This window comes from Octopus sinensis, linkage group LG25, assembly GCF_006345805.1.
Source record: "Octopus sinensis linkage group LG25, ASM634580v1, whole genome shotgun sequence".
Lineage (NCBI taxonomy): Eukaryota > Metazoa > Mollusca > Cephalopoda > Octopoda > Octopodidae > Octopus > Octopus sinensis.
This window is the reverse complement of record NC_043021.1, coordinates 22,470,642-22,489,278: the sequence shown is the minus strand read 5'-3', so window position 1 is coordinate 22,489,278 and position 18,637 is coordinate 22,470,642. Positions and strand designations below refer to the sequence as shown.

The window sequence follows — 18,637 nt, the reverse complement described above, 5'->3', positions numbered from 1 at the left end:
TGCGCGTACCTTAGTCAAGTGTTCTCTATAGACTTAGGCCGACCAGAACATGGATTTGGTAGTCGAAACAGAAAGTGTGTGTGTGTTTGTACATATATATATATATATATATGTGTGTGTGTGTGTGTATATCTCAACATCACTTGACAACCATTGACAGCATTTAAACTCAATGTTGTGAGGCGGAACAAATATCTTAACATATTCTAACTATTATTCCCAGTCAAAGATTTGATTATGGATAAATGATCTCTACTCTCAGCAAAAGTTCTGTTTTTAATATAAACAGTTTGCCGTTGAAATAATGCTTCATTGGTATTTTACCACGTCGGCCACAAATGATTCAATGGAAATATTCTTTCAGTAATATCAGAAACTAAACCGAAACACACTGCAAATTATTTTGTAGACCTCTGAATATGCTGCCTTCTCGCAGCTTCCTATGATATCTTCCGAACAATAGTAGGGAGCGTAATTGCACTAAGATCCTTTTTCTAATTCTATGTAAGCTATAAAAGGGCGAGGCATCTTGAAGTTATTTATTGCTATTTAATTTACATGTCATTCAATGTGCTCTTTAATACTTATAATTTTCTTTTCGATCTTTTCCAGTTGTTCACGCAATGATCTCGTGTTCGCGTTGCGATTCACGGAGAGACAAATATTATGGAGAATGTGAGCAGTCCCCACCGCCTCCAAAACCATGTCCTAAAAATAGTAATTCACATTTCTGCTCTATAATAAGGGAGACAGAATTCAGTGGTAAGTAAACCATTATTTTATATTACTTTCGATTAGCCTATTGTCACTTCTAATCTAACAGTCACTTCTAAGCTAACGGTGTTCCAACCGTAATAGTCCCTACAATTTACGATGTGAGAGATTATACGAACTGTATTGACGATACTCAAGACGTTGGAGAAACATTTAATTGACTTTACTCCTGCATTTTGAGTGTCAATGAAGGAAAATAGTTGTCTTCTTAAGATACAATGTAATTGACAGTAGATTCAGGGAACGAAACGATAGATATAAGCACCGGGTTGAACCATATACTGAAATATTCTGATTTAGTAATTATAATACAAACAATGCAATGATCATGCACACACACACGTGTATATTTATGCGCAAATGGCGAGCAATGAGAAGGATTGCACAACACGGCATTGTTTGATGAATATTTATGCATTAAGACTAAACTTGCTTTCATGTTTACAAAATATCAATTTTTCTTGCCAGTCACATGGTGAGATTGTTAAGATATTTTAACATGAAAGAAACGTTGACCTTAAGACAAATTTACACATACACATATTATATCACGTGATCACGTGACCGACCAGACCATCAGATGTTGTTACACATCGCTGGTCACAATGCGTTCGCATTGTTTTAGCCTTCGAATGACGCCACCCCGCTGGCTAAGCGAGCAGGCCAACAGAAGAAAGAGTGGTGAAAGAGTACAGCAGAGATCACCACCCCCTGCCGGAGCGTCGTGGAGCTTTTAGGTGTTTTCGCTCAATAAACACTCACAACGCCCAGTCTGGGAATCGAAACCACGATCCTGCGACTGCGAGTCCGCTGCCCTGACCACTGGGCTATTGCGCCTACACACACGCACACGCACACACGCACACACACACACACACAGGAATAATTATTCTCGAAATTTCTGTATATGAATACATCAGGCTAGCAAAGAAGCTTTCAGATTGGTGTAAGACACCAGATAATCCTAAAGTAGGATGGGGAGTTGTAGTCCATCACCAACCTACTTTCTGAATCCATGGATGCATTCCCCAGTTCATATGCTGTTTTACAGAATGATATACAAGAAACGGCATAACTAATGAACTTCATATATTTATCTAGGCACAATTAAATAAGCAAATACCATTATTCGTTTTTCATTTTGTGTGCGCTTGCCTCTTTGTGAGTGCGTGTATTTGCTGTCTTTTGTTGGGTAGCATGTTCGCTACGGTTATGTTTCAGGATTACAAATTGAAAGGAAAATACAACGATGTCGCCTTGGGAATAATATATTGCGGACAGGATAATGACTGGTATAAACAAATAAATCGTAGGTCACCGTTTCTATGGTATCACGTGTGATGACATGGAAAGATAGGGATTCCTAATCAGACCAAAATAAAAAGGAATCTATTGGTCACTAGTCAATGCTGCCTAAAACCATATTTCTAAGTACCTTCCTTGTGATCAGTATTATTATTACTATTATTATTACTATTATTATTATTGCCCGCGAGGTATTTCGTCCGTCTTCAAGTTCTGGTTTCAAATCCCGCCGAGGTCGGAATTAAAATAAATATCAGTTAGGTATTGGTGTCGATGAAATCGATTTGGTCCCTCTGCCGAAGTTGCTGGCTGTGTACCAAAATCTGAAACTATGCTACGAAGTAGTCAATTCCAATTTCAGTATATCTTGAAGCCAGGCGGAATTAGAAATTCATATCACACTTGGAAGGTTTTGTTTTATATTGACTCAAAACAATCTTGTTATGTCCGGATTGTTTTCAGTAAATAGCGAAAAGCCTGTTTTGTTTCCTGTTATGATCACACATTTATCTACGTCCTGCACAGTTATAATAGGCCACCATAGAGAAAACGGAATCAGGATAAATGAACTGTCGTAAGAGACGTGTTGCAGGAAATACGATAATAATGATTTTCTTAAATCTCCTGGAGATAATGGCGCGACACTTACACGCCTAAGTGTTCATAACACAAGACGATCCTGTTAAAATGAAAAATACCATCGCTAAAAAGAAAACTGAATTATTTTCAAGCACATCAGGAGCACAAAATTTTGCCACCTAGAGACATGATTGTTTGTTAGTTGTTAGCATTTGACAAGGATTATCTCGTCAGTGACAAAGGGTTATCTTTGTAGTAATGAAATAGTGACACGCGGCATGCCTAGAAGAAAGGTACGCCTATTGTCAAAGTAAAACGTATTGATGTATCGTTACCGAGGAAAAAGTTGAAACAGAAGCTAAGTAGGAACAGTATACAAATTCTCGAGCCTTTCGGCCAAGCTTTATAATAAGAGGAGGATCTCAACAATGTCGAATATAATGTTGAATGAATTGAGCTACTGCTAAACGCTCTTCTTGCAGAAGAAACCGGTGTAGTGTCGTTTAGTCAGTTGGTACTACAACTTTTACGCAAAATCATATTAAAAAATGCGTTCTGATATTGATCAACAGTAACTCAATTTTTTAAAATAATATTCTCTTCTTCGCGTCATGAGATTGGGCTCTATACCTAGTTGGTGGTCCTAGAGGCGTCATTATGCACAGAGCTGACCATTTTTACCCGTGCTCAGCAGGGGGGAGGGTAGGGCTTGCGGGTGACGCATACGAATAGAAATTTTGAAAGAGGTGTCACAAAACGGGCAGTAAAGGAATATATTGCAATCACATGTCTGTTACGCTCGAGAAACTAAGGAATCCGAGCAGTAAATGCTTATTTTATAGATGCCCCCAACTCTTGTGTGTGTAGCAGTGATATTTGCTGCAGGATGATGTATCGCAAGAAAAAAATATTCGATTTAAAAAATACTTTAGTGAAATTGCGGCGTGGCATTTATTTCCAATACAAACATTCCAGAGAATGAATCCACCATGCTAGAAATATCTATTTCTTTACTACCCACATGGGGCTAAACACAGAGGACACACAAGGATAGGCAAACGGATTAAGTCGATTATATCGACCCCAGTGCGTAACTGGTACTTATTAAATCGACCCCGAAGGGATGAAAGGCAAAGTCGACCTCGGCTGAATTTGAACTCAGAACGCAGCGGCGGACGAAATACCGCAAAGCATTTCGCCATCTGTGCTTTAACTATAACTACTAAAGCAGCGAGATAAAGACTTTCCGTTAATGTCATTAGGTTCCACTCTTTATATTCTGAGTTCAAATTCCACTGAGGTAAAAATTCGCCTTTCATAATTTCATGATCGATAAAACGTAACACGTGTCATGAGCTAATGTTAACGGGTTGTCTGAACTTTCAGTCAAATAGTTTCTGGTTTTGTGCTAAAATTAGCAAACCGTTATGAATTGTACTAGGAGGAATTCAACACGCCCCAAATACTAAAAAAAATATATGAACGAATATTTTCTAATACTTTAAAATTTCAATATCCTGAAAAGGCATTAGGAATTCAAATAAATTAAAATGTAAGATATTACAATTCAATATTTTCGGATATCATAGAAACATCGCCACAACTAAAATATATATGAAAAAAATATATTTTACCTGTACAGTAGATATTGTAAAGTGAAGTTCTCCGATAATAATTTCCATAGTAAGAACACTCGTGGGTTTGTAATCACCTGACGCATAGGATGGATTTTTGTTTTTTTCTCCAGCTTTTCATTATTTACAAAATTTTATCTGGATGGTGTACGTTCGAAACTAGCATCATAAGAATCCGCTACAGCTGGCCAATCACATATCAAGTTAATCTGAAATTTCACTTCTTGTTAACATCGTTCACATCTGGCCTTTTCACCTGTTGAACACGTAACATAATATTAACGACTTGCAGGAATTAGTAGGTTGTTTCAGAACATTTTATCTCAAAATCCTGAAAGCGTATTAAAAGATAGTCGCTAATCTGCTAATCATTGATAAGTGAAGGAAATTGGAATACGGTGGTTACTTAATGTACTTTACATATACTCTTTATATATTTTATGCGCAAAGGCGGCGAGTTGGCAGAAACGATAGCACACCGGGCGAAATGCGTAGTCGTATTTCGTCTGCCGTTAAGTTCTGAGTTCAAATTCCGCCGAGGTCGACTTTGCCTTTCATCCTTTCGGGGTTGATAAGTACTAGTTACGCACTGGGGTCGATGTAATCGACTTAATCCGTTTGTCTGTCATTGTTTGTCCCCTCTGTGTTTAGCCCCTGCTGGGTAGTAATGAAATAGGTATTTCGTATGACGTTGCATCCTTTCGGGGGGGGGGATCGATGTAATCGACTTAATCCCTTTGTCCGTCTTTGTTTGTCCCCTTGTGGGTATTAATATATATATATATATATATATATATATATATATATATATATATATATATTCGTAATAAATCTGGTTGATATTTGTAATGTCGAACGGAAAGATTGGTTAGAATAAACATTTAACGTGCTTGTAGTGGGAAACCGGTATTATTTGAATGCGAACATTATTTCCCGCCTCTAAAGGCGGTGAGCCGGCAGAATCGTTAACACGCCGGGCGAAATGCTTAGGTGTACTTTGCCTTTCGTCCTTTCGGGATCGATAAATTAAATACCAGTTAGGGACTGTAGTCGACGCAATTGTCATGAAATAAGTGCCAGGTACGCACTAGGTTGATGTACTCGGCTACCAAGGCCTTGTGCTTATAGTAGTAACAATTATTTCCCGTTTCTAATATATTTCTTTATTACCCACAAGGGGCTAAAATAGAGGGGACAAACAAAGATAAGCGGATTAAGTCGATTACATCGACTCCAGTGCGTAACTGGTACTTAATTTATCGACCCCGAAAGGATGAAAGAGTAAGCCGACCTCGTTGTAATTTGAACTCAGTTTCTAATATTCGCCACCATCGTTTGAAATCCGAATATATTCTTTGTGACAAATATGTAAGTTATTTACATTCTTTCTGACCCCCTACTCCTGAGGTAAATAAAATCTTTCGTCTGTCAGTATCGATGAGATTTTCTACTCGATAATTACAGATATCCATGATAACAATTAAGACCCTCGCATCAAAATTGCTGGCATTTTTCCTAACTCATAAAGCGTGAGACAGTTATTACTTTCAGTAACTAGAATAGAACTTCGTTCCGTACAATTTATTAGCGACTGGAACAAATATTTAGTATTACTTTCAAAGTTCAATATCTGCAAACAGCATTACGAATTCAGACAAGTTACAAATAATAAAACTCACAGTTCAACTAAATAATTCAGGACATTTTAGAAAATTTTGAAGATAATACGTAACACAATTCATACTAGAACAGTTATCTCTCTCTATATAAACGGCAGTTTGTCTCTGTGTGTTTCTGTGTGTCTGTTTGGTTGTACCCTCACCCTGACCACGGCTTTCAACCGATTCTGATGAAACTTGACACACACATAGCCCAATGTCATAATTCAAAACTAACGAAGCGAAAATTTTGAAAAGTTCCCCCAGTTCTGAAAATAATCGATAAATTCGACATGGGGTCGAGAATCAGAAACACAAACCACAGACTGTCTAGGGGACGCAACTCGACCTTTTTTAACTCTCAAAAAAATTTACTATCATTTTTTTTCCATATTTTTGCTATTTTTTGGCTATAACTCTCTAAAAATGCTTTATAGTTATTTCCCTTACAAACCTGAGCAAAGCCGGGCGATACTGCTAGTATATATATATATATATATAAGGTTAGAAACATAACAAACGGAAAACGTCAAAACATAAGGAGCAGAAACAGCACGATAACACAATAACAGCAAACAGTACAAGACATGTTACACGAATCATTCCCATCCAATTGCTTCTTTAGTCGGAGTCTGGAAATGTCCACGTAGTTGCGCCCCATAAAAATATTGTTTTCTTTGAGGGTTATCTAAATTCATGCCTCTTGTTAACAAAGTAACCAGACGTTTTTTTTGTTGTTCTGTGACCGGTGTTAGTAAATATGAATATGTGCTTGAATAGATCTATTCGTTGAGCTTGGGTAAGTGTGTACTTCAATTCACCTAAAAATCTCAAGTTTAGAATTATAGGAACATCTTATATATAAACCTTATCTTGCCACTAATAGATTAAATTTAGATAATCCGCATAACTTCGTCTGATCTCCGTAAACCTTAGCGTTTTTAGGTTTTCGCATTAATTCGTAATTACATAACATAAAGCACCTGCGACTTCTGTTGCGGATGAGAATTTGTAGTCCGGGTACAAGATTTAATATTTCACCATACATAGTGTCGTTTATTCGTGCAGTCAATCTCTACAATAGTGCGTAAGATTTGTTCCCTGCTGCACAGAAGAACATTGGGTTTATTGAGTTTGAAGGCGGCGAGCTATCAGAAACGCTAGCACGCTGGACGAAATGCGCAGCCGTATTTCGTCTGTCGTTACGATGTGAGTTCAAATTCCGCCGAGGTAGACTTTGCCTTTCATCCTTTCGGGGTCGATAAATTAAGTAACAGTTACGCACTGGGGGTCGATGCAATCGACTTAATACCTATGCCTGTCCTTGTTTGTCCCCTCTGTGTTTAGCCCCTTGTGGGTAATAAAGAAATAGGTTTATTTAGTTTGCGAGGAATCGGTGTTGGAATGTCCCATTATTATTCTTTGCTTTCAAAGGTGTGAATGCACGCGCCTCCCGACATGCCTTAAAAGTATACGTCAGAGCAATCATTCCTTCGGATAGCAATGCAAAATAGCCTTTGCAACTATTTCATGATACAGAAACAGACAGTATCTCGTAGATATTAGTGGTTAATTATGGGGTTGATATCCTCCACATGAATATATATGTATGTAATTATGGGGGCATATATATATATATATATATATACATATAATTTATATACCTATATAAATTATAAGGCATAGTCCTAACGATCTCATTATATAATTTGAAATATCTTTATATTTTGAAGGGGAGGTTGAACGGTGATGTACCAATACAGCAATGCAAATGATTCTCTGAGTTGTGGAGTTTGATAGTTTTAGAGTTTACATTGCCTCTCCATATAGCATTTATTCTAAATTATGTGACAATTAGCTGCAACGATTGCCACTCGAATTGTTTACCAGTAACATCTGTCTCAAATCTACCCACGTTATTAGGAAATATATTTTCCAATAAAGGATATAATCCACAACCTTTCTCTCTTCTCTCTCCATGTGTCAACGATGGTGAACCTCCATAGCGAAATCTTAAAATAATTACTGTTTTTTTTTTCTTTGAAGAGTTGAATATACAAATGAGGTTTAGCATTTGCCTTCTAACGATTCACACTGATAGTGCTGTTTTAGTGTTTATTCAGTCCTACACTTAAACCACAGTATATATTGAACCCTTACAGAGAGGGCTAGCTTGTGCTATTTCAGGGTTTTGTACACGCGCTCTTTGGGTTATACAACCTATCAGCAGTCAGCCTTACTTCTATTCTTTATGACATATCCACAAAACTATTTTCTGATATATATCAAATAAGTGGGTCTCTTTATAACTATAATCTTCGCAGCCAAACAAAACTCATTGATAATTGGTGAACAATATCAACTCTATATTTATCGAAAGTCTTGAGTCCTGAATAACATGCATTTGACGTTTTGCCAAGGACCAGAAATATATCTGCAACAAGCCGAATGTTCGTGGCTGGAATACGTTTATACATACATTTGCACAATCCGGGTCGACTTAAAGCTAAATGCGTAGTAAAATAATTATGCACCATCCGTTTAATGAATGCACGAGGAATAATTTATGGTGACCTTCAAATTGTAACTCAACTTCAGAGTGGCATATTTGTGCAGTAATGCTTTTATATATAAGATGAATCATTTAGTTTATACAGCATTTCTAAGTGAATATGTATGAACATGTTTACATACAAAGCGCTTTCACGCCACTTACATCTTCGATCGACCTAAAGTTAAGAAAGTCAAATGTGCACTCTTTAAACATTATTTGCTAATGCCTAACTTTCCGTTAGTATTACATTTGCAACGCCTTTGATATAAAAGTTGTAAGTTCTTTGATGGAAAATAGCTACTTCTTTTTGATACAAAGTAGTAAACTATTCGATACGAGTAAAACATTGTTTGTTATAAATTAGAAATGTAGTTTCTAAAAATTGTACTGACTTCTTTCATGTATAATTTTGTGTGTGAATACATGGGTGTATTTACAGGAGAATGAAACCTTTTGAAGCCATTTAACGTTGTCAATAACTCTTAGAAATGCAACTGTAACATTCCAACTCAATACTAGATTATTGTCTGTAGTGATATTTAGTTAACGTTGTAAGGTTTTGGTAGTGTAGAACTGTGGATAGGTGAATAGCAGGAGGGATTTGAGTGGCAGTCCACTCTCCACAGGGAAAATTTTGGGCTCTTTATTTCTTACACTTTAACGGGGCAGGGCCGCCTCGATGCCATGTCTATTGGATGCCTCTCTGCTAATACATTCTCCCGAAGTCGACTTTGCTTTTCCTCCGCTCTGTGCCGGTGAAATAAATAACAGTTGAATAATCGGCTTACCCCACCCACCTCGTGATTGCTGGCTGGCCCCTAGTGTAAACCTTTCAAACTAATACTATATACATCCTAAGACTAACAAGGTAATAAAGGTGGTTAGCTAGTTGAAACGTTAGCACTCCGAATAAAATGCTTAAAGCCATTTCGTCCGTCTTTACCTTCCGATTTCAAATGCCGAGGGAGGTTGAATATTGCCTCTCATCCATTCGGGGTCGGTAAATAGTTTCCATTTGTGCACTATGGTCGCTGCAGTCGAATTACCCATTCCCCCGAAATCGCTGGCCTTGTGCCAAAATTTGAAACACATATTACCATATTGGCGCAACAATTTTCTGTTAGATATTTCCATAAGATAACGGGGAGGGGGAAACACTCCATCGGTTACGACGATGAGGGTTCCGGTTGATCCGAATCAACGGTACAGCCTGCTTGTGAAATTAACGTGTAAGTGGCTGAGCACTCCACAGACACGTGTACCCTTAACGTAGTTCTCGGGGATATTCAGCGCGACACAGAGAGTGGCAAGGCCGGCCCCTTGAAATACAGGTACAACAGAAACAGGAAGTAAGAGTGAGAGAAAGTTGTGGTGAAAGAGTACAGCAGGTATCACCACCATCCCCTGCCGGAGCCTCGTGGAGCTTTAGGTGTTTTCGCTCAATAAACACTCACAACGCCTGGTCTGGGAATCGAAACCACGATCCTATGACCGCGAGTCCGCTGCCCTAACCACTGGGCCATTGCGCCTCCACCCATAAGATAACGACCGAATATATGAAGGGACTAAATATTCGATTTTGACATCTGTAAGAAAGTCAGAAAACAATTAAAGCAAACAGTATGACGGCTTAATGGTGTGTGCCGTAGAGGAATAACCCATTGTCGGTGAACCGAGACAGCAGGATTTCAAATTACCGTCGTAATTTAAAATATTTTGGTTTACGTACTCCATACGTTTCATGCATGTGAAAGTAACATTATAACTCACTTTTTGAACTACAAGGTATTTGTGTTTAATTATAGGCGCCCAATGTACGTTCGCGGCACAAAATGTCAAAAAGAGAAATATGAGTGTGTTTCGTTACTCAATTTCCTACTCAACGTGGGATGTATCAGTAGAAAAATTAATACGCTTACGGGTAAAATAATAGGGGTAAAATAACAGGGTATAATAAAGGGGTAAAATATCGGGTAAAATAATGTTTTAATTTTCTTTTCTGAAATAAAGACAAATATTCTTTTCTACTCTAGGCCCAAGCCCGAAATTCTTGAGAAGTGTGTGTGGGGCTGTCGATTACATCGACATCTGTACGCAACTGGTACACAATTTAATCGACCCCGAAAGAATGAAAGGCAAAGTTTACCTAAGCGGAATTTGAACTCAGAACGTAGCGCAGACAAAATACCCATTTCTATTTCTTTGCTACCCACAAGGGGCTAAGCACAGAGGAGATGAACAAGGACAGACACACGGATTAAATCGATTATATCGACCCCAGTGTGTAACTGGCACTTATTTAATCGATCCCGAAAGGATGAAAGGCAAAGTCAACCTCGGCGTAATTTGAACTCAGGACGTAGCGGCAGATGAAATACCTATTTCTTTTCTACCCACCAGGGGCTACACACAGAGAGGACAAACAAGGACAGACAAACGGATTAAGTCGATAACCACGACCCCAGTGCGTAACTGGTACTTATTTAATCGACCCCGAAGGATGAAAGGCAAAATCACCCTCGGCGCAAATTGAACTCACAACGTAAAGACAAACGAAATGCCGCTAAATATTTCACCTGACGTGATAACGTTACTGCAAGCTTGCCGCCTTAGGAAGGGAAATAATTTAAAAATGAAAACAAATATTGACAGCTGCTGCTGATGTCATATACGTAGGAGTAAGTAAGGAATAACAGGCGCCATTTTAACAAGCAGCATTGGCGGACATGAAAAAGGCAACGGCAAATATTTTCCACAGAGAGAGAGAGAGAGAGTGCGTGTGTGTGTGTATTTGTGTGTTCACAGCGAGAACGAAATCAACACGTTTTTCTCTCAGCATAGTTTCCGGTCACAAGACTTGGCAAAGGTTATGCCATATCAGCGAGGTTTTTAGGCAGGAAAAGCATGCAACGTGTGCGGAATTAATTTACAGCCATTTTGTTAGTTGTCAAGAATAAATTGCATTAACTGGAATTAGATAAAAAAAGAAGGAGAGGCATGCTTTATTGCGAAAATAAATTAAAAGGAACATTATTTCAACGTTAGTGTAACGCATTATTAATTCCCGTTTTGATGCATAAACCAATGATAATTATAATCCTAACGATAATACTAACACCAACCATATTGAACTAAAACCTGCATCGCTTGTTTTATTTGTCGATGATATTTTTGTTCCATATAAAATATCGACCATTTATTAAGGTGTAAAGTAAGGAATGGAGAATTTTATGTGTTTGATATTAATTAGAAAGTATTAAGCCAAATGGGGTAGAATAACGGTTGAGGCTGCAGCGCTACCTTGAAGCAACTTCCTTAGCCAAGCTGTGAAGATATTTAAGTTTTAAACGAGGATGCTATCGATAATACATAATCGGACTGTGGGATTACATTATTATTCAGAACATGCCTGATCGATTGATCGAAATTGAATTGACTAAACAGAACGAGGTAATGATTCAAATGAGGAAATAATTGTGATGACCCAGATTATCTTTACTTACGTATATCACGCATGCGATCCTCACATTCATACGCTAAGAATATTATTATATAGAGAAGTGTCCTTATTAGATATACTGCAATTACTTGAGTAGATTCGTATAGTAAATCGCATATTGGTATACATTCCTGCATAACTAAGTTTGATACACAATGATTTATAGCAGATACATAAAGTCAGATGGGGTGAATGGTATAGACGATCTTTACGGCTCTCGTTCGTGAATATATAAAAACGTAACGGTGACCTGAATGCAATTCGAAGCGAGAAAGTGGTATCACGTAACTAAATACTACGAAATATATTTCCCATCGAACTGGCATCTCTGCCTACGCCATGCAGTTTGCTGATTTCTCTCTCGTATTTGTTCTAGCTTCGTATTGTCTTCCTTTACACAGTTCAAAAATAGTTTATTTAATGGATATCAAAAATCCATTGGTCCACTTCTATAGGTTACGTATGGTTGCAAGGCCAAGACGAATATGGGTAGATCTTGAAAAAGTAAGGAAGCATAAATTACTATTTCGTATACTTTTGTCTACACGCATGTATCACGCCAGTATTGGACCATGGATTTTGTTTCATAAATCAAGTGGCAAATACCATCCAATACGTATCAAACTCAACAGCCCGGATAATGCAGACTATTTTTGCACTCTTAAGTAATTTCTTCTTCGAAATGTAAGTTATGTTATACGATGGCTCTTATTGAATTCTTTGCAAGAATTGTGCACACCACAGAAAACCTACTTGAGAATGTGTTTCAAAACCTGAAAAAAAAACCCCTTCTGAGTGGTGTATAAATTGCGGTAGGAAATATTAGGAGGTCGTACCTTTGATCATATTGTAAGTGAAGCAGTTTTATTAAAGACAGAGTTTCTCTACGAGTGGCAGAACTGCAGTCACATGTCAATTCTGAACCAGTCGTCAATCGAAGAGCAACCTACTGTAAATTTAAAGATTTTATCTCTTGTTAGAAAGTACTTTCTTCACTTCTACTTATGGTGGTTGTCGGTAATTTTGTCTTCCACAATTAATGTTTCACTTACTTAGCAATCACTCAAGTACTGTTTCTGCGTCTGCTTCATATGACATTTTACTTATTGCCGCAGTATTTTCACGAGTATAACAAAGTGTTTCAGGCTAAACCGGGCTACATATTCAATAAGGAAAATTTCCAAGTGGTTACAGTTCTAGAGAGTTCGGTGTCATTTTCATCGGATGTATCTTACAATAATATTCCTTTTCATCCATTTAGCTATTTATTATTCTGCAAAATAATTTTTGTATCATATTTCTTTCTGCCAATCCCGTTCTTGTTGGTTGCAGTATCTTAGAGTCGTTACATTTTTTTTTCTGATGTTGAGATAAAATCATTTTGCATTCAGTTGAATAACCTTGTTTTCTTGTAAGATGTGCTTAAGTATTTTGAAACTATTTAAGCTGCAAGCTCTTTCAGATAGAATTTGCTTAATCTTTTTCTACGCTTGCACTAGCTTCTTAATGTCTTTTCTACCTCTGTCAGGATCGAATCCAGGTCTCCCACGTTACTACTAATTATTGATCTTGTAGGATTGGTTACTAAATAATGATCTACTAATTTTCGATATTGTAGGATTAGCAGTCAAAATTGATCACGAATGCGACACAGAATGATTAAGAAGAGATATCGCTAGATATTATTCGAACGCTCTAATACTTCTTCCAACTCATCTCCGTAAGATCTCGCATAGCAATTGTCATGAAAGCTAATATAGATGCAATGTAAGAAATTTGGGAAATGTTCTACTAGATATATTCAACGGTATTATACTGACTTCAGAATAATAAAAGGGCAAAATCGAAACGTTCGGGATATAGTCATACGCAATTAATTATTTGGGGGAATTGTTATCTTCCCTGTATCGAGTGTTAATATTTTCAGCTAGTCCTGAATGGAAGGTAACTGCAAAGAATTCCCAAGCGTCCCAAATCACAACGGATCCATGCAGTTAACCCTTTTCTTGAAGAGTTGCATTTCAAGAGGGGCAGCAAAAATATATACTAGGATCATTTGTGAGAAAACCTAGGTTCTAGTGATGGAGGAAAAGGAATGAGAGCTGTGATTGTTGTGGAAAGTGCGTGATTCGACGTTGAATACAAGGCTGATGTGTATGTGTGTATGTGTGTGTGTGTGAGAGAGAGATGTGATTTGTGAATATATGCGTGGCAGCAAGTAACCATCCAGTTCTCAGCAACAGAGATTGTTATACAAGCTGAACATACTGAGAATAATAGCTCAATACTAGGAAACATATTGTTAAGACAAGCAAACTCAAAATAAAGTAGTGTATTATATATATATATATATATATATAATATATATATATATATATATGTGTATGTATATATATATATATATATGTATGTATATATATGTGTGTGCGTGTGGATGTGTGTGTGTTTGAGAGTGTGTGCGCGTGTGTGCATGTTCGCGTATGTGTGTGTGTGTCTGTCTGCATAATCAACATGTACACGCGAGTAAATATCAAATACAAATAGTTATATATTTGATAGATACATACCAGTATATGTTTGTGTGAGTGTGTGTATTTGTGCATGTATGTGTGTTTGTCTGTATGTGTAATTGTGCGTATGTATATAGTATGTGTATATATGTATAATCAACATGTATATGTGAGGAAAAGCAGTGAGTCGATTAAATAAGTACCGTTTACGTACTGGCGTCGATGTAATCGACTTAATCCGTTTGTCTGTCTTTGTTTGTCCTCTCTGTGTTTATCCCCTTGTGGGTAGTAAAGAAATAGGTATTTCGTCAACCGTAATGTTCTGTGTTCAATTTCCGCCGATGTCGACTTTGTCTTTCATCCTTTCGTGGTCGATTAAATAAGTACCGTTTACGTACTGGGGTCGATGTAACCCACTTAATCCCTTTGTCTGTGATCTTTTGTCCCCTCTAAGTTTAGCCCACTTTGGGAAATAAAGAAATACATATGAACACGTCAGGAAATATCAAATACGTATACTTATATATGTATCGCAGTCCTCTCTCCTTCGTGTAAATAATCGTCAACAAGCAGATTATCTTTGCATCAACATAGTCACACACCTGTACCGAAGAACTCATAAAATAGTACGTGAACTACAAATTCTGAATCGCTGTACGTCATTCAGTGAATTTCAGACATTTCTAATGAATATTTCATTAGATGAAAGCCATTGGATGCTTTTGTAAAGGAATCGTGTGAAGGTCAATTGAAGGATACATCCGAAAGCAGGGAAATATTACACATCATGCTCAACGGAACTCTATGTCTGGAGATTACGTTCCATTATCTTGTATAACCTTGTTCGCAAACTATTGTTTTGCTTGAAGGCAAAGGAAAAATAATTATTGGAATAATGAAATTAAAGAAAATGGTAAATAGAAACAAAATGAAAAAGAAGTTACTTATCGCTTGGAATCATACAAGCTGAAGCTTCTGTAGATATTATTATTCGTTCAAATATAATTATTATTATTCGAATTGAAATGATGATGAAGAGGATAAATATTAAAAAAAAGTTATAAATAATAAAATAATTATTTGTATTAGTTGTAGAATTGTTATCTACAAATTATGTTTTATTAACGTATTTCTCTTTGGAATATTTCTTTGTCTTGTATATATGAATATTCATGATTTTAACAAATTTTGGTCAACTAGTATGACTTAATAATCTCCGCAATATTTCCCCGCAATCAACAATATGCCTCTAATAATAATAATTACAATACGACATCAACAACAACAACAACAATAATAATAATAATAATAATAATAATAATAATAACAATAACAATAATAATGGCAATAATGATGATGACTATAATAATGGTTTCAAATTTTTGCCTGAATTCAACCGAAATATATATATATATATTTATACATATAAATATATACATAGGCGTAGGAGTGGCTGTGTAGTAAGTAGCTTGCTTACGAACCACATGGTTCCGGGTTCACTGGAACCATGTGGAAGCAGAAACAGCTGTTAGATGGGATACAGTTTAGTTGTATTAAAAAGTAATAATCGATGCTAGTGAATTGTTGCTGATCAATATTTCTCAATCTTCTGCTTACTGTAAATTTGATTCCTGATAAACCCATGTTTATCCTTGTCATTGCGTGTAAGCTATGCGCATGCTATGCTTGCATATGCATGCCCAGAGTTAGCATAGGTAATTATAGCGATAATAATACGGATATTTTTATCCCTTAGACGGTTATTCCACCCTCTATCTCTACTAATCTTTATATGTAAACATACATATATATATATATATATATATATATATTATATATATATATATATGTATGCATACGCACGCACGAACACAGACACACATGCAAATATATATATATATTATTTGGGTATACGCCTTGTGGTATACTTTTTAAACGCTTTTCACAGCATTGGGCTACCTGAAAACAGCAACTGTTTGTACAACGTCTCACCTGGAAGGCACCGGTGCATTACTTGTTCGAAACGTTTGTAGTGGTTCTCAATAAAGACTCACCCGAATTGCAATTTCTTTCTGTCATATTTTATATGTGTTTGTCTGTAAAGAAAAAGAGAGTGAGAGAGAAAGGAGGATATAGGTAAATGCATATATAGATAGTTAAACATAAATATTTCACACATATGTACTCGTTTATATGCTGTGTAATTCGTATATATGTATAAATCATATGCGTCTACGTGTACACCTGTGTATCAGTGTACGAATATATGCGTAATCCGATATTCATACAGGTATGATATTTCCGTAAAAAAATTCAATAGATATAATCACAACGGAATGCATGCAAACATACACATTACAAATATTCAATACGTGATAGCGTTATGATAACAAATATAAAATTTTTAAAGCGATCTTATTTAATATCATAAAACTAATTTCCATGAAAGTAAAATTGTCAAAGGAAAACGAACGCATAAATGTTGATCCCACCTTTTCATTTTTACTTTTGTTGTTAATTTCCAGGTAGATTTCAACCATTTGTACAATTTTATATACGTGATAAGCTTATTGAAATGCAAAAATCAAACAGACACGCGGAAATACACTTCGGTTCATACACATCTGAACATAAACCTACCTATGTGAGAAAGCAATTCTGTTAGTGAATGCATGTATATATATATATATATATATATATATATATATATATATATATAATAATATATATATATATATATATATATATAATATATATATATATAATTATATATATATATATATGTTTATGTGCGTATGTCTATGTATGTGTCTGCTTACTTGTGTGCCAGGCTGTATGATCATACGTGTTTATTTTTGTAGGAATATCTGTATGTATAAAAGTAAAAGTGTACATATTTAGGGATCAATCGAAAGCGATATTAAATTCTCAAAAGTTCCAATTTTAATAAATCTTGATAAAAATATTTTATTTTTCACTTTCGGTAACATTTTGGGTTAAAGCCAACAGATTTTTACTGCTCATATTTCACGGTGTTTTTCTATTTTGTGTTACTTTATATTTCTCTATATAAACTTCATGTGTTACTTCTGTGCAGCAGTCTGCCGTACTCTGCGAAGGAATTGTAATTTTAAACAAATCAAATATATAGTGCTCACCCGATTTGAGCAAATCCATGTCTATTAATAAATTAATGGCATTTCCGAACGTGTTATCATTTATCTTTTACCTGTTTCACTCATTAGATTCGGCCATTACTGAAGTACTACTTTGAAATATTTATTCGAAAAACTCGACGCCAAAACATATTTTAACGGAAGTTAGTTACGCCTTAACTTTTACCGAAACCCTAAATTAAAGATAGCTATGGCATTTGCCAGCAGTTGTCATATATATATATATATATATATATATATATATATATATATATATATATATATAGGGAGAGCTTACGAAAAAAACAAAAGTCGAAGACATGTGGTGTACAAAACAAACAGATGTATTTGTATAACGTTGAGTAATAGAAAAAGTATTTTACGTTTCGAGCCTACGCTTTTACACAGAAAGGGACGGACACAGGGAGAAACAAAGAGAGACAAAAATGTGTGTAGTGGCTAACGATCTATCATGACGACAGAATATATATATATATATATATATATATATATATATATATATAAATAATATGAATGAAAAATGGAGTTACAACATCTTTACTTGTGAGTTTTTGCTGCCCTGGTAACTATTTATTTATTTTTTCCGTGTTAATTGTTAACAAGGTAAAAATACACTCATCTATTTATATATATATATATATTATATATATATATATATATATACTTATTATCGTTTCAGTCAGTAAACTGCAGCGATGCTTCAGCACCACCTGAAAGGATTTCGTTAACCTTGTTGTTTCAACGTGGTTCTTATTCTATCACACTCTTTAGCGGAATCACTCAATTAAGAGTACGAAAGCGCACCAACACCGATTGTGCAGCAATGCGTCAAACACAGACACAAAAACACACATATACACACACATACATACGCGCAGACAACAGACTACTTTCTCTTTCCATGTAATAAATCTCGAAGCTATTGCAGCAAATACTTGCCGAATTTGT

At 36.0% G+C, this 18,637-nt stretch overlaps 1 long non-coding RNA gene across 1 annotated transcript in view; it reads left to right on the top strand.

Annotated features, from left to right (window-relative positions):
* The first annotated feature begins 600 nt into the window (after positions 1-600).
* LOC118767856 overlaps positions 601-18,637 on the top strand; it is a 21,657-nt gene continuing 3,620 nt past the window's right edge. The window contains exon 1 of the long non-coding RNA XR_005003758.1: positions 601-762. This is a non-coding gene — a long non-coding RNA (uncharacterized LOC118767856). The remainder of the gene's footprint in view (positions 763-18,637) is intronic.